The following is a 21,762-nucleotide window of genomic DNA, read 5'->3' as shown; positions in this document are numbered from 1 at the left end:
TTTAGCTTTTATTTCTTTATAAAATTGTTGTTTTCTATGTGTATATCCTGGAGCGTGCCCAGAGAAGGGCTACAAAGCTGGTGAACGGCCTGGAACACAAGTCCTGTGAGGAGCAGTTGAGGGAACTGGGGTTGTTTAGTCTGGAGAAGAGGAGGCTCAGGGGAGACCTCATTGCTGTCTACAGGTACCTGAAAGGAAGGTGTGGGGAGCTGGGGGTCGGCCTCTTCTCACAGGTAACTAGTGACAGGACTAGAGGGAATGGCCTCAAGCTGTGCCAGGGGAGGTTCAGGTTGGAAATGAGGAGAAATTTCTTCTCAGAAAGAGCAGTCAGGCATTGGGACAGGTTGCTCAGGGAGGTGGTGGAGTCACGGTCCCCGGGGGTGTTCAAGGAAAGGTTGGACGTGGTGCTCAGGGTCATGGTTTAGTGGGTGAGAGTGGTGTGGTAGGGGGGCAGTTGGACCAGATGATCTTGGAGGTCTCTTCCAAACTTTATGATTCTATATCTGGTATTAGCATATTGTTATCTCATCCCAAACTAGCTGCAAAGTGATTCCTCTGTTTTGGAAGCAGGCAGGAACAGTTAGAAAAGATCAGAGAACAGTCAGAGCTGTACAGCTATGACACTACAAAGAGAAAAGACAACCTCATAGTACTAACAACACCAAACTTCTGGCACTGATTATGCTCCTAAGTCAAGAACTAGACTCTTTAACATCATTAATGGAGAGAGACAGAGATGCTTCCTCTATTCAGAAGATGATTTATAGCAGGAGTGTAATTTAGATATACGGACTGACCCTAGGGAAGTGTGTATGTCTCTTCCTCTATTATACAGAGAACTTCAAAGACTTATGGTAAGTATCAACAGTTGATTCATATGAATATCCACCTTTGTCTCAATTTTTCAGTTGATGAGAAAATCCTGTATCATGTTTGTTTGTGGAGTTTTATTACTGCTCTTCCTCAGAAATCCGGTTGGACACCTTTGTGGGTTGTCCTTGCTCATGATTCCCCAAAAGGAAATAGGTCAGAAAGCCTTCATTTTCTGCTGTTGTGGCTGGTCAGATCACCCATCTGTTTTCTAACCCAAGTGATTAATTATTTTGTTTCCCTAGCCAGGCCATTACATGTTGTGTACTTGTTACTGTTTTCAGGCAGGAAGCTTCTGCGCTTGCTTTGTGTTGAAACTAAAGCAAAGGGAGGGAAGAAACATCTCTATATGACCAGTCCTAACAATCCTTGAAATTCTTCGAACTTGAGACACAAATTCCCTTTTGCTGGCTAGTCATATGGAGAGGGTCAGCTGTATTAGTGCTCTGTGCTTTGTTCTGCTGCCACTGGAGAGCTGAGACCAAACTTGGTCTACTGGTTCACGAAGGCCCAAATAACAGGGGATTAACTCTCTGGTGGAATGAGTTTTGCTGTTGTTAACTGAGCCCTTAACCTCCCTGCCCTTTAGTGATTATTGTACAATGCCTTTCTCAGCAGGCTTTTTCCCAGAGGAAGTAAGTGCATGCCACCTAGTTGCTTGGGTGGCTCCTCCTCAATATTGAGGGCATGGGAATCATTACTCCTAACTGTGTCACCTCTCATCTGCTCCACAAAGAACTTGCTTTTAGCCTCAATAGAAAGCTCCACTTCTCCCAGCAGAGGGAATGCAACTTTTTACTGATGCAACTGGTTTACAGTTACTGCTTTTTGTACCTTTTGGCTATGTTTTTTCATCTTTCCTTAAAATTTGATCTATTACCACTTATAAATGCGATGTTGCTAAAGTTTGCCGTGTGACATGACTGTAGGGATTAGAAGCACGTATTCCTGAAAGAAATGTACTAAGAAAGGTTCATTATTTGCCTGCTTGTTTGAATTACACACACCACTGTGTCCAGCTGCTCTGGAGAGCAGCCTCCCAGCTGCAAACTGAGTCCGTCATTCAGCCACAAGGCTGAGCAGGGAGAAAGGAGCTGCTCTTGGCAGATCTCATGGAGTAGTGGACTCTTTTTTCAGAAGCAAAAATGTCCACTTAAGATAAAAAGCATGAAATTCTATTTCACAGAATGGAAAGTGAAAGAAAGCTTTAATTCAGATTCATGTTTATGGTGATGATCAAAATATCTTGGAATAGGATGTTGTACAGAGTCGAAGTACTTTGTTTCTAGCTCAGGTCAAAATGAGCCTACATCCACTCTGCTGTTGCGGTGCCTCATGAAATTGGTAGGCTGGCAGTCCCACAGTTCAGGTCTGTATAAGCATTGCTCTCTGGCAGACCTGCACTTCTTGTGCTGACTAATGATCAAGACTCCCATGAAACACAGCATTGGTCTGACCACAGAAGAAATCCCAATGTTTCCTGGGAAATATAAACCAGCAATTGTATAAAATACATTGGAGTAAAATGGGAATGAAAGTCTTAAAGTACAGCTCCCCAAACCTCAAAATAACAGACTAGTTAGATTTAAAAATAAATAAATAAAATAAAAATCAGAGGTATATGATTTAAGTCAGCCCACCTGTTAGTTTTTGTTTTCCCAATGACAAAAACAAAAGAAAAAAAGGTATCTTTTATGTGGTGGTAATGATTTTAGTTGAAAACTGTTGATGAAATAGTCACTTTCAAGCTATAACATCACTCACCGAGCATATCATGTCTGAAAGGATTTCAGTTTGCAATTCAGACTTTCTTCCAGCTCAGAAGTATTTTTTTCAGACAATGCAGAGCCTTCCTAACCTTTCCTCATTATGGAGGATCTGAAAATGGCTTCTTGTGGCAGAACAGATCTCTTTTGTGGCCAGAAGACAACGAGATCAATGCAGATGATTTTTTCTTTTCATTTTTGTGAGCTGGGGGAGAAATTCAAAAAGTAACAGCTTCTTGAAAACTGATAGACCTTAAAACAAAAATAACAAAGCAGTTCTTGAGAGTAAAAAGGGGAAAATAGCCAAAACACCACAGATGTGCATGAGTGTATGTATAATATGGAAGAAAAAAAGGGATGCTCTCCAAGGTCATGTTAAAAGCAGAGGTGAGTAAAAAACTAGTTAACATATGGGCTCACCTCTGCTCTTTTGTCTGCGTGTCTCATCCTGGTAACAAGTACAGCTAAAACAGTACAAATTGTATACACAGGGTGTTCACGTGGAAAACTGTACAGCCAAAGCATCCAGACAAACCGCATATCCTGCTGAGTGAGTTAAGAGTCTGTCTTGCCGGGGGAAAAAGGGATTAAAAACTCCCCATGCAGGTGTGTGTAAATCTCTTCCTCTTCTCCTGATGTTAGCAGATGAAACCACTAGCAAAGCTTTCAGCAGGGCCACGATTCACAACCATCCATTGGAATGAAAGGACCATCCTGGGGCACCTCTATGTGCTTTATTGACCTCGGGGTTGCTCGTGGGCTCGTTCCCTGATGTGGTTTCACTGAAGGGATTCTGAACTTGCTGCCAGTCTTGCCTGCATCCACAGTACAAAGGGCAGGCAGGTACTGGAGTGCTGCGCCAGGTGTTAGTTTACATTGGTAGAAAATCTCATGGCTTCTGAGTCATGCTCCAAGGCCCAAAGGGGCTTTTCTTGCATTGCTTTACCAAGCCCTTTCCCAAAGCAACAACTCTGGGCGTGTTAAACTTGAGGTTTTTATTTGCTTTTTAATAATAGTAATGAGTCGAAAGTGTTTCTGCATTATGTAATCATACAATTCTCTGTGTTTTTTGGTTTTTTTTAAAGTAAACCTAGAAACTAGAACCCTGAGTGCTGTGGTAAATTTATCCCTTGAAAATTAGTACAGCCAAAAGGATGAGATTGGATGATGATTACTTAAAATTAGTCTCCCCCTGAGTCTCTGGCAAAGAATTGCAAAGTGTAATTTATGCAGCAGGCTTTCTAATCCACCAGGTTCCAATGATGTAGTAAAAATATATTACTAATGTAGATACATGTGGCTGAGCTTAACTGTTTCTATTGATTTCTTTCCCAAAAGAAAAAAAATCCTTTTGCTTCAACAAGCTAAAAGTTATCTTAAGGATGACGGCCAAATTAGGTATTTTGGCTTGATCAACAGATCTCTTGAGGGAAAAAGGTTTTGTCTTCAAGAGACATGAGAAAATTGCTACAAACACCTTGAATGTCTTCTGAAAACAAAACCTAATTGTGAGCTGAGATCTCGAACTATGGTCTGCAGTCAGTGGGCCTCATGTCCTTATGACTGTGGGCCATACAACACAGGCATCTGGCCTGCACAGGTACACACTGAATGGTTCTGGCGCCAGGCCTGCTCCATGCTCTTTGGGAGTGTGCCTGACCTTGTGAGGAGATCTATTGCCTCACTGTGCTCGGCAGTCAGGACAGGCAAAAATTACAGACTTCCGCCCATACCAGGCTTCTAACAATTCACAAAAGTGGCCTTGTCTCTTGCTCAGAGTGTTTGAAATTACTTCAGTGCTGGGGCCGCTTCAACTCTTATGTGCTGCCAGGTCCCATGGCTGGTAGAAGTAGGGATTCCCTCAGCACTTCTCTGGGGTGGAAATGTTGAGCACATGGTGGCCAACCCCTTCTCTGAAGTTGTGAAACAGGACCTTGCTCAAGTGTGGTGTTTTGCTGTACCCAGGTGGGATAATCCAGGGAACACATGGAAGACAAAAGATGGTGGTTGCAGCCAACGTTTTCCTAAGGGAAGAGACCTTGCTCCTAGGTCACCTCTAGAGCTGGTGGAGAGAAACAGAGGAGCTGGTCCTGGGCTGATGGAGAGCATATGCTCTGTCACCTGGGGAGACCAGCCTCTCAGCTTGCTCTTGTAGGGTAGGTTGTATGGATGCTTCTCACTGAGACCTGTTCTGTGACAGTGACAGCTCTCCTGCACAGCAGCAGTCAAATCAGAGAATGGGTCCTTCTGCTTTCTCCTCCAGATTGGAATAAAAAGTATCATTTTCATCTCAGTCAGAAGTATGTCCTCGCAGGTTGAGCTGTTTTGCTTTGCTCACCTGTGGTAAATCCATGTGCTTGCACAGGTAAGTGTATGTAAGCCCATCTGGCTGGTAACATGGCAGCCACAGGAACTGCTTCTCTTACTGTATCTGATCCTGTGCTCGTTGGAGGGCTGTTCATGAATCCTGTTTGTAGATGTGACCAGAGAATTGGGCTTCTAGCCAATAAGGCTAATGTTTTATAAAAGGACATATCAGGCAATGTAAACTGCCCTCACAAGGAAAGTTTACATGTCTAAAATGTCTAAACCTTTTTAATCTCCTGCTTCACAATATACTGCCAACTTTTCTCCAAGAGAATAAAGCTTCCTAAGCCATTCTTTCCGACAGTAAATTATGCTTGTGTATCTAGCCAAGAGACAGACTATATAGTTGCTGGCGTTTCTCAAACTGATATATCAGGTAATTATTAGTCTCTATAAACAATTCACAATCAGCAAAAGAATTTGTTTTAATTGCATGCATGACAAATGAATACATTAAACTTTAATCTATTTCTAGCTGTTCCATAAGCAGCAGAGGTTACATTAAATGCATTATGAATTATTCTAAATCCTCCAATCCTGCAGTTTGCAAAGAACTCCATTTTCCTCTCTGACCATATCCTATTCTTTCTAGACCTGATCACCAAGGTGATCTTGATTGTGTCCTACTGGGAAGCAATACTAAAGCAGCGTGTTAAACTTTCTTAGTTTTAGCTTCATTCACTGCCATTCCCAGATATATTTTCTTTCTCCTTTGGCTCACACTACATCTCAGTTGGGGTTTATGGAGTTGCTTTAGAAATTAGCTCATGCTGCTGTTGCTAGTGAAATGCTCTTTTTTTTAACACTTAATATGTGTATGCTTAGGGACTTGAAACCTGAGGCCGTATTATTATGTTCCTCTGCTCCTGTCAGTGCTGCACAGAGTTTAAATGCTGTCTTTGCTACTCTCATGAAGCCTTTGATGCCACACTGACTTCCCCCTCAATCTCATCTGTATTAAGTATGGTGGTCTTTTCTTGCAACAATTTTCTGGCTCAAGTCCTTGTTTAGTTTGTCTTGGAAAGCTGCTTCAATTTACTCAGTACCTTTGGTAAGCTAAAATCCATTGCCATGCAAGAGTTAAGATACTGAGCTCTGGATTGTATTCAGGACCATAGCAATCAACTCACATAAGCAGCTTCACTAGAGACAGATGAGACTGGGACTAGGACTATGTCTTTGATACTATATATGTGCACAAACCTATGCCTGCATGTTTTTCTTTGTCTCACCTTCTCATTGTATTTGTAAGAATTTTTAAAACTCTTACTTTAGCATTGGTGGCCTATTTCTAAGATTCTTATTACACAAGATTTTAATAGGTGATAGTCTAAGCTGTGTTGCCCTGCAAGTTAGTTCTCCCTACCTACACAAACTTAACAAGTTTCTAAAATGTCAGTTTAGCCATTTTCAATACAACAACTTAGTTGTAATTGCCTGGTTATGAAGTAATGTCATTCAAATCACAGCTGTTGTAAAACATAACCAAATTGTGATCCAGCTGCTGTCATTACCCTCAGCTAGTTTGCTGCAGGTACCAAATACAGAGGTTATACAGGAGATCACGTACTGTATCCTTTAAGGAGATCTGGATAGTGACAAGAGGAATACAGAGCTACTACCCAGAGTTAATATCAACAAGTACACCCAGGCCAAATTTGTACAATGGTTCTAACATTTGCTTGCATGTATTTGTGTGTGCATTCAGACTCTTTTCATTCTGCCTTTTACTTCGTGTGGTTTTAACAATTTTGTTTTTAACAACTTTTCTAACATTTAAAAAAAAAAATGGTGATGGAGCATCCATGGTACTTCTTTACTTGCAGGAGGTTTGTTTCTTATGTTGGCGTACTCTTGCTCATGCTGAGTTTTACATCATGTCAAACTTGGTCTATCCACAGGCTGCCACAATACCAGGCAGCCCTCCCACAGCCCAGGAATAGTAAATGGCTGCTATGTGGCTAGCCAAGGCAGGAACCCAATCAATGAACTGATTCAACACCAAATCAACCCACTGCAACAGCAAGCAACGCTGTGGGAGATGATCAAGCTGGGCAGACTGACCTGCACAGCTGAACCAATGCCTAGGAGGACAGCATCCATCCCAGCCCCAAAGGGGGATAGGGAAGGAGGTGGCCTTTGCCTCTTGGTGGCTCCCCACAATACAGCAAATCAGCTTTCATGCAGATTTGTACTTTCTTCTTTCTCTCTATAGATGCACTTTGCATTTTTAAGGTTTTAATGTCCTTTACACTGTAAAGTCTTTAAAGTTAATAAATGCCTGAGGAAATGGAATACCAAGTTTCAGAGCAATTGCAAACCTTTTTCCTAAGATTTTGTTTTCTCCTTATAGGGAATAATCTGCCCTGTGTACACGTTAAGGTTTACCCGTTTGTATTCCCCATGACTCAACTTTCTCTTCAAATTCTTTAGTCAGATGTCACGTTAATCAGTGTAGTCATGTCCCATTTGTAGTAATCATCTCATCTGAGTCCAACATAATAATCCAGTCAGTAGATTTATCTAGCTCTTGAACTCAGATAATTTTTCCTTTCCATGGATGAATATTCTTTTATTCAGAATGTGTGCACTTTGGGCTGGTCTTGGGTGTATTCTTTTCATTTTTGCAGACTAATTTAAAAACACCTGATTTTCCTACAGCCAGAAGAGTTTTTTTTTCCCAATAACTGGACATACTGCATGCCTGTGCTTGCTCCCACTTGTGCTCCTTGCTTCCTGCAAGGCTGGTCTGTTCTAGGCTTTGTAGAACAGGCTCATTGAGCTGCCTGTGCTACTTGCTGTCTGATGGCCTTCCCAGAAAAATCTGATGTGGTCTGATGGGTATCTTCTGTGTATGTCTGATTAATCTTAATGTTTCTTCTGGGAGGAGTGGCTGACATGCCAGAAGGCTGTGCTGCCATTCAGCGACACCTGGACTGGCTGGAAAGATGGGCAGGAAGAAACCAAATGAGGTTTAATAAGAGCAAGTACAGAGTCCTGCACCTGGGAAGGAACAACCGGACGTATCAGTACAGGCTGGGGGACGACCTGCTGGAGAGGAGCTCTGAGGAGAAGGACCTGGGGGTCCTGGTGGACGACAGGTTGACCATGAGCCAGCAGCGTGCCCTGGTGGCCAAGAGGGCCAATGCAATCCTGGGGTGCATTGAAAGGAGCGTGGCCAGCAGGTCAAGGGAGGGGATCCTCCCCCTCTACTCTGCCCTGGTCAGGTCTCACGTGGGGTACTGTGTCCAGTTCTGGGCTCCCTGGTACAAAAAGGACAGGGATCTCCTGGAAAGAGTCCAGCAGAGGACCGCAAAGACAATACGGGGCCTGGAGCATCTTCCCTATGAGGAAAGGCTGAGGGACCTGGGTCTGTTCAGCCTGGAGAAAAGACTGAGAGGGGATCTCATCAATGTGTATAAATACCTGAGGTGTGGGAGACAGAGGGATTTGGCCAACCTCTTTTCAGTGGTTTGTGGGGATAGGACAAGGGGCAATGGCCACAAAATGGAGCACAGGAAGTTCTGCACCAACATGCAAAAGAACTTCTTCACGGTGAGGGTGACGGAGCACTGGAACAGGCTGCCCAGGGAGGTTGTGGAGTCTCCTTCCCTGGAGATGCTCAAGGACTGTCTGGACACCCACCTGGGCAGCCTGCTCTAAGGAACCTGCTTTGGCAGGGGGGTTGGACCTGATGGTCTCTTGAGGTCCCTTCCAACCCCTTCAATTCTGTGATTCTAAGTTTAAATCCAGCAAGTTTTCAAGAAGTTTTGGATCTCTGGTCTCCGTTAAAATCCTGACTAAAAGGACTGAAATACTTCATAAGTGGTTGAGAACAAAGTGTTTGACTGTACAGCTGGTATCCTTTGTTTCTCTGTACCATAATTTGATATAGGTTACTTGTAAAGTTATATCTCTGAAAAGTCTTGGATGTCTAAGATACAGGGGAAAAAAAATACAAAAATATAGATTTTTTTTATATGTCTGTACCCTGACAGGAAGAGATTAGAATAGTTCAGTTGGAAGGGACCTTCAAAGATCATCTAGACCAACTGCCTGACCTCTTCAGGGCTAACCAAAAGTTAAAGCACGCTTTAAGGGTATTATCCAAATAATTCTTGAATGCTGAGACTCACGGGGCATCAACCATCGCCCTAGGAAACCTGTCCACGTTTGTCCACCCTCATGGTGAAGAAAATCTTCCTAATATCCAGTCTGGACCTCCCTTGGTGCAGTTTTGTGTTGCTCCCTTGATTTGTGATGTCTGTATTCAAAACTTCTTCCATTACTTGTATTTCTGAAAAGTTCAGGATGTAAAAGAACCCATGTTCCTTGCACATTGTCTTTTCTTTGGTTTCTGTCTTTTAAAAAGTTTTTTTTTCTATTTTTATCCCCAAATAGAAAAATCCTATCAGTTAACTAGGCAGCGTGGTTAGGTGCCAGCTCATGAGAACTGAGCACCAGAACTCGTGACTAAGATGGGCTGTTGGTTTAACTAAGAAACACTAGAAGAAAGTGATTTAAAAGGGAGAGAGAGCAGAGCATGTCTACCTTCAGAAACTTCAAATCAAAGCTCTGCATGGCTAACTAAACTGGTTCTTCTAGACTGCTGCACTTCAGCTTGAGTGCTAAAGACTGGGCAGCCTTACAACTTTAAAAAGAATGGGGTAACTCTGTTATTGATTTGTAAATGTGAAAAGCCCAAACTTGCTTTTTTTTCATCTAAACTTGCAAGCATCCGATCAGCTTTTTAGGAATGGGTGTCACAGCTTTTCTCAAGGACAAAATAAAAACTGAGCAATGATTTCAGTATTCAGCTCCCTGTCCTACAATCTTATGGCTGGTGCCCCTATCTATTACTATGCATTATGGCTTTAAAAAGTGACTGAAAACTAATAAAATAGGAGTAGTTTCCATGAAGTGGTGCTCTCTTGCTTTTCCACTGAACAGACCCAGAAATACTTTGGCTCATGTTAGATAACACAGTGAAAGAGAAAATGCTTTTCCTTTGATCCATAGAGTTTGAACTGCAATGTAAACCAGATGGAAAAATCCCACAGGATAATTTTCCCTTCTTTTGACCATTGAGGGCCATCAATCCAATCACATGAGCTCAGAGAGCCCTTGAACAGCTATGGCATATTTACAAAATGAGTTGGACTGAGAATTTTATTGTTTGAACACAGTGGCTGCATGGAAATAATTTGATATACCTATCATATTGTCTGAGAAAAGGCTGAATTGTATGAAAGACCTTTCACTCTAACATGAATCTGAGACAGGATGACTGGGGCCAGGAAATCAGGAAATTTGTGGAATTCATAGCTCAACATGCTTTATTTTTGGTTGCCTAAACACCATAGGCAGCTCAGCGCTTCAATGTCGCCTGTACTTCATATTTTTGTCATACCCCACTGCAAACAATTTTAATAAAATGTGCATTAAATTAGTCCCAGTTTTACCGAAACAGTTTCAAAGGAACATAAAACAAATTGTAAACTGAAATGGAACAATCCTGAAACACAATAAGCTTGTAACAGGCTGTTTATCAGATGCATATGTTCCACCTTTAGGTTTTATGTGCTGAACAGGTTTCCTACAGGTATATCTATGCTGCAGAAAAAGCACTGATAGAGAAGGAAAACAATACCGATATGTAAACAGTCCATGTAAATGTTTGAACCACCTAATGAGCACGTCTACAGAAATAAGGATTGTTTGAAATACCTCCATTTATTTTTTTCTTAGCACTTACTGTTGTTATTTCCATATACTTTCACTGCACTGATGCTGAAATTTTATCAGCGTTCTCATCATAAATCTCCAGTCAAAAGTGAAGTGCAAAGCGTCAAATAGCTCTGGTCATGTCCAGGATCCTTCTCATTGCCCTCCTCCACCTCATCAGACATCATCCTAAAATCAGTTCCTGCTGAGATATTTCTATAATTTCTATAGATTGGTACATCAGGTGATCTACAATGAAAGTTTATTAAAGTTAGTTTTATGGAAAATTTTTATATGAAGGGGTACTCGGTCTGAAGCTGTTGATGCCCAGCCTGTTTCTGCCCTAGCTGTCTAGCCACTTCTGTAATTTTCTGATCATCTGATTGAAGATTCAAAAGTGAAGGCATTGGCTTCACTTCAGTAGCAGGTACGGATTTTTGTTGGTTTCAATAGCGACTGACAGTGACTTCTTTTTTGGAGAGATGGCAGCTTTATGCTGCTGAAGCTCCACTGTTTTAAATGGGTTTACTCCAAGGCTGGTGTGAACCAGTGCTGGAAAAGATTCAGAGCCAGACACAATCCTGCATAGTGAAAATACTTTGGTTTGATCAAACATGTTCTGTGGTACAGCTGTTTGTTGACAGCACGTAGATTCAGATCTTGGAGGGGTGATCACAGACAGGCAGATGTATTCATTATAGAAACTGCCAGGCTTGGCACTCCTGAATGGTGTCTACTGTCTTTGCTAGGAAGAAAAACATCTTCACTTTGATAAAGCTTTCTGATTCAAATTCTGTAGCAAGTTTGTTCACCTGGAGTGCCTGCTTCGTGCTTTGGTATTCAACTTGTTAGTGCAGGGAGAGCTGCATTCCCTTGTACTAGCTCATTAGATAATTCATCTTCCTCTAAAGTGATCTTGGCATGTGTTTTGGAGGCTCACTGGATTATGTGAACACAGTATCTCTTAATGCTGTCACTTTTAGCTGTTCAAAATTCTTGCTACTGCATTGTGGTGCGGATTGCAAAATTTGACCTTTTGCAATAAAAAATGAGGTTTGTCCTGCCTAGATCATATGAGACATTTTAAAAAAGCAGTCTGTATTACAGTAAACCGTGTTCTGCGTAAGTAGATGTAAATGACTCTCTAGCAGGTGGCTTAGTTATCCAGTACAGCCAGCATTTGCATACCTATTTTGAGCTAGGTTTCTGCTTCGTGACTGCTCTTGTCCTTGCAAGTGAGTTACACTTTTGAAGACGCTGCGTAAAGCTGCAGGACTTTGGTCTTAAATTATGCTAGCCAACTGGTTTATTAACTTGAACAAGCTCTTCATCAACTCCTTCAGCCCTTCAGAGCACAAAAACTGGAGACTGAAATGAAGAAGTATTTCATAGAAAAACATGGATAAGGCTTAGAGATTAAAAAAATAAGTTTAGGCACACATTTGTTACTGTATGGATTAGTGATGCCACCAACCCATTGGAAGGGAAGGCAGTGGCACTGTCTGTAGTTATATTATGACAGATACAAGCTCATATGCATACAGTCTTAAGATATTACCCTCACCTTGTGTACTGTACGCTAAAATTAACACACACTTTATTTTCTGCTTGACCGCACAAAGTTTGAACAATAAGTAAAGATTCAGAATAATTTTAATTTCAGTCACTATTTCTGCAATTGTTGTCATAAGATTGAATTATAAATTGGGAATTATAAATAGTCTAGGTATTCAAATGAAAAAAATATTAACCTTGCTGTAGTTTTTCCATGCTGGGATTACATAGAAAATTTTGGTTTGTTTTTCTCTTACAACATCCAGGTAATTCCCAAGAATGGTGTGAAGAAAATCAAGTGGCAGTTCAACCGTGCTTAAAGAACAACTTCAAGCTTTTCAGGTAGCCTGCCACAGAGAGAAAACAGGAGACAGACATACTGTATGAACAAACCAAGTAAGGTTGCTTATACTTTCACACCCTTTTTCTGGAAAACGTTTCATTCTGCTGATCCTCCATTCTTCTTGTTCTGACCTGCATGATTTGAAAACTGCTGCAGATCAGATTTGATATTCAGCAGGGTTATGAACATTATGATTTGAGACTTGTGAGAAAGCTTTTTGGGGGCTTTTCTCTTCAAGGTAATAAAGCTATCGTACACGATGAGTCATTGGAGACAAGTTTTTACTGAAGTTCTAGCTATTTTGCAATTCAGTCTAGGAAGTCTTAAAGATAAGTCACGACATCTTTGCTGTTTTTCTGTATTTCTATCAACACCCTAAACTGCAGTTGATTTCTTACCCTTCCAATTGCTGCAGCAATTTGGCTGGGTACCAAATTCAATGGACTATTATAAGGGGAAAACTTAATGAGGAATAATGGTTTCTGCAAGCTCCTCTCCATTGCATTTCAGCTAGCTCACTTGTTTGGGTGTGGATGAAGGAATAAAGTGTGGTAAAGGGGTATGGATTCTGCTTCCATTTATGACAGTTGCACAGTTTGGGGAAAGTCATTTCACTCTGTGCTGCCCTTTATGGCCTATGAATTGAGAAGCTTGTCTTCACTTTCCTTTGGGGAGTACACTGAAACCCACAGGCCTCAGTTTCTGTATGGGAGCCCTGGATGAACGGATTTTCTGCTTCGCATTTTGTAATGTTCTGATCTTAATAATTTTGCTCATTCAGAGAAAAATGAAAAGAAGGAAGGAAGGTAAAGGTAGGTCATGCTTCACAGCAGCCTTCTCCATTGAAGTGTCTGCTCTTCAAGGTCTATCTCCAGCTCGCTACTACTACCACCTGTAAAAAACAAAACAAAAACAAAAAGTGTAATTTGAAATCCTCCTTTGTTTCTAAACTACTGAAATATATGATGATAATATGTGGGTAGCTATAACCAGTCTCAGAGTATTTATGTACTCACAAAGTGGGTGTGCTTTTCACAGGTTATAGGAGGAGGATTTGTCATCCAGGAAGATTTGTTTGTAATAACAGGCCTTGAAATGAATGTCTTCCAAGTCATGATTCAAATTGTTATCCTCCTTCTGCAAAGAATGTTGTCCCTCTCCTTTGCCCTCACCCCCCACTGAAACTTTTGAGTTTGACCTCGTGAACTGTGAGATGATCTCTAAGACCTTGTCAAGTACAGGATATGCATGTGTGTGGTTAAATACTTTGTAAGGTAGTTCAGTTTAACCAGCAACTTCTAATTGAGCAGTTAAGGCAAATCAGTACATGGAATGATTTTAGCAAACATGAAGACAGCAAAATTAAAGATGAGGCTTCCAAAGGCATTTAGTGTTGGGAAAGTGGGGGCCAAGCTGTGGCTCTGTTGAATAATTCTTCCTCTCACTGCACTGAAGTCCTGGAAGAAATAGAAGTGGATTTGGGTAACCTTCTTTTCTCTCTGAAGATCCATTTGTGTTTTGCTGCAGCTTAAACAGTGAGAAAATACTTAGGCCCCTAATACTTGGAATACATTGATCATATGCTGAATAGTAATTTATTTTTCATATTCAAACATGCTCTTTTCTGTTGCATGTATGGAGTTTTTTTATTCTTTAAGCAACCACAAATAGGGAGCTTTTATTTTTTCCTATATTCTTTGATTCCTGGATTCCCACATAAGGTTGCCAAGAGTTCAAAAAACCACTTCACTACTTAGACACTCAGTGTATTTTATTTCTGCTTATGTTTCTCTTGGTTTTCACTCCTTTCCCAGGATTGAAGGATTGAAGTCAGCACTCTCTTCCTCTCTCTCTTTCTCTCTCCCCCTCCCTCCAGCCCTAATGTGCATTTTATGGATTTGGCCTTTCTTTTGGCAAGTTAGCAGGAGAGGGATTTTGGAACACTTTTGCTCGAGTGTTAATTGTCCTTCACAAATTAGCCAAGGTCACTGGCTTTTGAATCAGTACAGTCTGCAGGAACAAGCACAGGGCCAGAAGTAAAAATTAAAGCAAAATATTCTCTTGGCGTGGTAATTGTCTAATATACATGTAGGTGTAATATCTGAGTATATGTCAGTGGTGTAACTTATTAACCTCTTTGATACAGGAGAAGACGTCAAATTATATAAAGAATTGAGTGTCTTGGGGAAAAATCCCATTTTTCTTTGGTATTCAAATACCTGCTTCTCAATTTTCAGGTGTATCTTAGTCTTGTATCTTGTATCTTACTTGTAGTGTAATTGCAAAATAAAGGCTTAGTTTTTGACCTGAATTGTAGCACTGTTGGTGTTAGGCAAACACTGAACAGAAAAACTTCTTGCTTCACAAACTTTAAGTTCTATTATCTTTAAAAGTAGTATTAAGAATTATTGGTATTTTTTTCCACAAAAGTACAGTGCAAGTGGTGAGGAAACACCAAAATTACATCTCTAGTAAATGCTGAGAGTTCGGAAAACTGCAATCAACAGTGTGTCCCAGGCACTGTGTGTATAAGCCTACCACTCCAAGCAGTTCCTTTAAAATCCATGTGGTTGCTGAGTGTAGACCCACATATCTGGGTGATTAAAACAGCACAGTTTTCTCAGCAGATCTCTTCCTAGGGGCAGGGGGGAAAAAGGCCCTAATTTTAAAAGGAAATGTTTTAGAAAAACAGTTTTTCAGTGTAATGTTCTAAAAATGCTTGTATAATTCTAGATGATAGCTGAAGGAAAGTAATTTTTCCTACTTATGATAAGTACTATTGTAACTTTGAGATGTGAGAAAACAGAATTTATACTAAGAAGAAAGTTACAAGAAGATGAAAACAAGAAAATTCCAATTCAGTGTCTTAGCTCAGTTCTAGTCATGAATAAAGGAAGGAAATAGTATACGAAATCCACCTTAAAATTAAATTAAATACATGTGGATGTGTGTGTCCACTAAGTGGATGTTTATATACATTTAAAATGTTATTTTTGTATGTGTTTTAATGATTCAAGTATGTAATTAAAAGCTGTGCATAAGGCTTTCTAAGATCTAAGCACCTTAGATCTTGTTTTCAAAAATAACATCGGCACTCACGAGCCTTTATTTCACTGAAAGTTAATGGAGCATACAGTCCTACATGTTTGGAACATTCCCATTTGCAAAGGGAATTTATTCACACTCATTTAAATGCTGTTTAAAAATGAGCGATTAATCAAAATATACATGCATGAAGAAGCAATACTAAGAACATCTTTTACCTGAGGATTTTTTTTGGCCTTGCTGCCACCTCATCTCAGTTGCACAAAGCAACCTGAACACAGCAGAGACTGGGGAGCTTCAAAGATCCATGCTGGGAATTGCAGGTTACCTGGAACCTGGTGAAAATGCTGCAGCAGCCTGACAGGGACACCTTTGCTGGTGTATATTGTCCTTCGTCAGGTCAAAGGGATTCAGGAGATATCATGGATGTACCGGGAGCCATTTGGCTGTTTCTGCTCCAGTGGCTTGGCAGGTAGCTCCTCAGAGGACAAACCCACGGAGAGGGGCTGCCTGGTGCTTTTGGTTCCTTTTCTAAACCATACCATGCCCTGCTTACAGTTTCCATGTACTCACATTGAATAATATGAAGGATGTATCCCATCGTCAGCTTGTAGGAGAAATCATATTTGGAAAACATGGGTGATAACTCCCTTAACAGATTCTCTGCTAGTCACCAGGTTCATTTGGGAAACAAGAGCATGGAAATCTTGCCCAGGAATATCTACTGTTGCTTGGCTTGTCCGGCAGAATGCACCCAGTCAGAGGCACAGACGTATCCTACTTTCTGTGGAACGGGAGCCAGACCTGGAAGGCCACACAGAAGTCCAGTCCTCTGAGGGAGCTTGTCACAAATGACCCCTAATGTCCAGTGGGGAAAAACAGTGCAGAGTTTGTATGAGTATGAATCAAAATACTTTCCCACTGTGCCCACAGCAAAGGTTGCTAAATTTATCATGACTTATCTTCCCAGATCTGTCAGTATGGCAATAGTGCGGTTCACAACATCTGGACATATCTGCCTGGTGATTTGGGAACAAAGAGCTGCTCCACCACTGCATCACTGACCTCAGCATCAGCCTAAAAGAGATTTTGGCACAGTGTGTACCATGCTGTCTGTCCCCTGTATGGTGAGAGGACTCCTCTGAGGACCACCAGCATCTGGGACATGTGGCAGGAGTTTGAGCTTCAACCCATTCTTGCTGCCTTCAGTGATTCAGTAACTGAGAACTGATTGAACTCAACTGTGCATGCAGGAGGGGCAGGTGTTGGTACCTTGCTCATCAAATCCATGCCAACTGAATCAAAAGAACCATCAATGAGACCTTGTGATGTACCTTTCTAGCCTCACTGTCATCTTGCTGCCAAATTCCAACCTCCTGCTCCAAACCTTCACAGTGATCGCTAGCTGGTGGGGAAAGCTGCCTCCGCTGCTCGCTTTTGTTCTGGAAAAAACCCAGCCTCTTAGGGATATTTCCTAGTCAACCTCAGGCAGAGGAAGCGGCATGGAAGTTTTCAGCCCTTAAAAGTTAAAGGTCTGACAGAGTTACAAGCAACTGGGAATGGTGCGTATGATGGAAAGTTTTAGTCTGGTGTAACAATGGATGGAGCAGTAGCAATACCTATAATTATAGTTGTAAGTGACAAAACAGAAAGGAAAACTACATTCCAAGTGATTTAAAACCAAGTGATTGTTTTAAACCTGGGCCAGATTGTCCCCTCCCACATTAATACACCCAGGAGGGGATTTCTGCTTGGAAACAGCTACATGGGGGGATCCACAGACCTCTCCTGGACTGACTCATCCCAGAGGCACAATCTCTCTTTTTGCTTCCCAAAAGGAGTAAATTTTCCCTTCCAGGTGGGCATGCAGATGTATGAGCTAAATTGTTTTAGGTCGTGCCCCAAGTTCTTTCTGATCCAACCCTTTCCTTCACTCCTCCTCCCAGTTATCCTGTTTTCTTCGGAGACACCCTTGTAGCATGTTGGTTTGTTGGGAACAGTCTCCAGAATGGAAAAGGGAGAGAGATGGAAACTACACAGCCTCCAGCCCTTGGGGCTGATCCCACCTCCCAGCACAGGTTATACAAAGAGGGAAAGGGGCAGCAGAGATGGGTGTAAAAAGCAGGTCTGGCTTTAATGCAGGGAAACACCTGTATAGCGTGAAAAATACTGATACCTGGCTGCTGGTTTGCTGTCTTCTTAAAATATTACAACTGCTGTTCTGAGGTAGCGAGGAAAGTAAATAAAAGCAGCACTATGCTATATTAATATATATTTTTATGGTATCTTATTTTTAATATAACATTTTGGCAGTGTGTGCTGAGAATCAGAGATTTTCACCAAAACAAGGGACCTCAGAAGAAAGTCTGTTTGTCCCAAAGTGGCTTGTTGTTCCATGACCTTTCACAGATGTTTCATGAATTTGTCATCCTGAGCTACAGAATTGCTTTTGTTAGGATGTAGAAATAGCTCTGTGCTTGCAGAGTTGTCAGTGACGTGACTCTCAGTCCCACTGCATAGATTTGGATTGGGGCAATAACTGGATAGAGGGGGAGGATATAATTTTGCAGTCTGTTTTGGTAACAAAGCAGAGAAGTTGCACTAACCTTTGCTTTCTCCCTCTCCAACTAGTGGTAAAAGTCTTAGATATATTCATAAGAAAAGTGAGTGATGATCTGTAATCAGGATTTATTACTTTACCAGTTACTTGAATTTCTCCCTCAAGATTACACAAAAGGCAATTAAAGGGCTTTTTTCTCATTCACAGAGAAGGGTTAAGGCAAAACCAGGTAACAAAGAGCGAAGTACAAAACAGATGACGATACCACAAAAGAATCTGAACCCAGGACTGGAAATCCCTTCAGCACTGACCTCTTACACCTCTTACTATCGGTCAAGGAAGAGTCCTCACAAAATCATCTAGTTTATCATGAAAACAGAGGCTGGGATTTATTATCTAACAAATGTTTATTATTTTTAATATCTAGTGGGTGTTTTTCGGATAGATGTCATAGAAAATGAGGGAAACATGCCTTCAAGTACTCGCTGAAATTCTGTTTGGACATTATGGAGCCACCTCTATCATCTCCTCACAGACAACAGCTGCCTTTTATTTAAACTAGCTATCTGAGATACTTATAAGTACCTCTTCTATCTGTCCACATTGCAGGATAGAAACAAAGAGAAATAAATTGGGCACAAGGCTCAAGAGTGCAGGGGAGGTCCTCGTACCCCTCAGCCAAACATGAACTTGAACAGTCCCCAGTGCCTGAAGGCCCACGCAGGTGTAGTGACAGGGTAGTGAAGGGAAGGCCAGCTTCCTTTCTCCTGATGTTTGTTTGCATTTACCAGAGAGAAAGGCTGATCTGAAAGTCTGTGTTTTCCTCACTTGCCTTGTTGCTCTGGGCCAGGGCATCCCTCCCTGTCCTGCTCACCTCCAAGGGCTGCATGTCCTGGAGAAGAGGTGGGGGGAAGATCCAGCTGTGTGACACACGGTGTGTAACTGGGGAAAGTCACTGAAGGGGTGCCCAACCTCTCCCAGGAAGCCTGTGCCTGGTACCTACACAAGGGTGACCAGTACACAACCTTACAGGCATTACGAAGAGATATCCACCGCTGCTATTGCTGTTTGCTGCCCCAGGCACTAGCTTGGCTCTTGATTGCCAAATTCAGGCCGGCCAATAAAGCTTTCCACCTCCCTGGCTGCTAGTAGCTGCCCACCTATGTGTAATTGATTCATGCAGCATGGAGGGTGGCTTGTTGGTGCTCTTACATCGATAGCCAAGCACATCGTGTATTTTACAGCCCATTTACAGTCTCCAAGGTAACTAATGCTGATTTATGTTTTTGCAGTGTGAAACCATTGCCTTGTGTTGTCAAAATGGCAGGCCTGCTCCCAGGATGTTATTAGGGCCCCACGTAAGCACGGTCAGCTTGCCACAATGCACCTCTCTCAGTTGCCTTTAGGGTACAGCTAGAGGGCAAAGAATAAAGCCTATTCATAGCCTGTCCCCAAAACCTTTTAAACACTTCCTAACAGAGGCAGCAGAGCGAGGAAAGCTATGGACGTAGGAATCCCATCGCTGGCTGGCTGACTCTCGGTTGTACAGCCCAGCCAGTCAGCAGGAATTCGAGCACCGTGTCAAGCCTGAAGGGTTTGAGGCGACAGGCCTCTTGATAGCAGGATGGACCCTGTTTATCCTTGCTGCCCACCTTGCTGCTTGTGCCACATGATGGAGGCTCCTAGGCTGGGGAACATGGGTGGGGACGTCGGGGACGTTTTTAGCTGCTTTGCTGCGCTGAGTTCCCCATGCAGCACAGCCACAAGCACTTGGGCAGCATTGCGCTTGAAAGGGTTTTTAATCCAGTCCAACTAAGATAAATCCCTAGGGCTTTCCCCCCTTGGCAGTGAGTACTGCTATGTGACTAGGCGGTTAAGAAAACATAAAAACATAAAACAAGCCCCAGGAACTGCCGTGGTAGGCCGAACAAAAATCTTTCTGTTGTGAGGAAAGCAAAGGTACTGAGAGGTGTACGGCAGTGTTTGTCGTGTGTGTGCTCCCAGTTTTCTGGCCATCAGACACGTAGGGATGTCCTGTTCCCATCATGCTGCAGCTTGCACCTCCTGGCGCGTCTTTGATTGCACATAACGTTGTCATTACAGCAACCTGTGGGACTGCAAGCATGGCTGAGTGCTGTGTTTATCAGCATAAAGACCATTAAAAGCGGTTTTGCCAATGAGCTTGGCATGTAGGTGCTATTCTGTGCAGCAGGAAAAAGATGGGAAGGGTCAGGTTTTAGCAGAAAAAAATAGAAATGTCACAGGGAAAGAAACAAACCAAAATTGTATCAGATTAATTTTGCATCTGTTCTTACTTAGGGGCTACGCTCTTGTGTTGACTGGTTACCTCAGATTCGACATTTGAATGTAACACGTGAATTATTTTTAACTCCAGCCTGGTAAATATAAACTATCTGCTGCTCAAACTGCATTAGCAGATAAGTTGCCAGGCTAAGAGAATTCATTAACTGGCAACAGAAAAAGCATTTACAGGATGGGAATCATCACAGGAGGAGGGAATTAAGACATCCGAAAGTGCAAGCAAATGCACCCTGGCATTACCCCAGTAGAAAATTACTCAACGAGGCTATGAACTCCTGAACTAATCTGTGTCCCCTCTGCTTGGCCTCCTTGATTGCAAGCTGGAAGAAGCCTCCATGTGAGCAGGCTGAAACATCTTCTGCACAGCAGCAGCTTTTCCTTGCATATCCACCCACCTCCGTTTTCCCCATCGCTGGGCTTAAATGAACAAGCTGTCTGTGCAGCCACCTCCCATTTGCATGTTCTTCACATCCAGAAATGTTGGAGAATGTCACCAAACTGGATGTGGGTCATCAAATGGAGAGGGGGGGAGTGATTTTAAGTCACCAAGTCTTTCGTCCATAGTACATCCTTCACGCTCAAGAGCATCCCACAAGTCAAAATACGCAGTCTGAGAGACACGGCCCTTTTTGTGGTCTGTGTTCCGTAACATGCTTTTTTAATTAGGCTGTAAAGAAAACTAAACAATTCCTTCCTTCCCGCTCATATGGTTCTCCTTAGAGCCACCTTCTTCCCACCATCTCTCCTCCTCCTCCAAAACAAAGGAACATTCCTCCTTTTGCTCGTGACGTTGTTTCCAGAAAGTAGCTCTGCCAAATAAGGTGGCAGGGCGCTGCATCTCTGCGCCCATATTTCAGATGCCAGGGCTGGACTAGCTGGATGAGACCTTTCAAAGAGAATAATTTGCCAGTGCAGCGAGTGGCATTCACATTGTTGCCTGTATTTGCTGCTGCCAGCAGCATGATGACAGGCCAGTGCACCTCACAGAGCCGGTGGCTTCTGCTGCGTCTTGCCATGAGCCTGATCACACCAACTTTAAGGCGCTTCCTTTGCCTACCCTTTTTCTTAGGGCAAGAATAGCTCAAAAAAATTCTAGCACAGATACATAAGTTTTTTAGCTACCTTACATGGGCCTGATGGTTCAGAGTTGATTCTCCCGTTGATAGTTTCTCTCAATTAGTTCTTTTAAAAGTAAATTAAAAGTTTAAGTT

General features: G+C 42.2%; 1 long non-coding RNA gene across 2 annotated transcripts in view; it reads left to right on the top strand.

Annotated features, from left to right (window-relative positions):
* LOC121066224 overlaps positions 1-21,762 on the top strand; it is a 113,236-nt gene that overhangs the window by 37,270 nt on the left and 54,204 nt on the right. The window contains exons 3-4 of one of the 2 annotated variants that reach the window (XR_005817596.1): positions 12,548-12,677; positions 15,927-17,914. This is a non-coding gene — a long non-coding RNA (uncharacterized LOC121066224). Of the gene's footprint in view, positions 1-12,547; positions 12,678-15,926; positions 17,915-21,762 lie in introns of those variants that run through there. The other variant, XR_005817597.1, reaches the window with a different exon arrangement.

The sequence above is a fragment of the Cygnus olor genome, chromosome 2 (genome assembly GCF_009769625.2).
Source record: "Cygnus olor isolate bCygOlo1 chromosome 2, bCygOlo1.pri.v2, whole genome shotgun sequence".
Classification (NCBI taxonomy): domain Eukaryota; kingdom Metazoa; phylum Chordata; class Aves; order Anseriformes; family Anatidae; genus Cygnus; species Cygnus olor.
The sequence above is the reverse complement of the archived record's forward strand: the minus strand, read 5'-3'. Positions and strand labels throughout refer to the sequence as shown.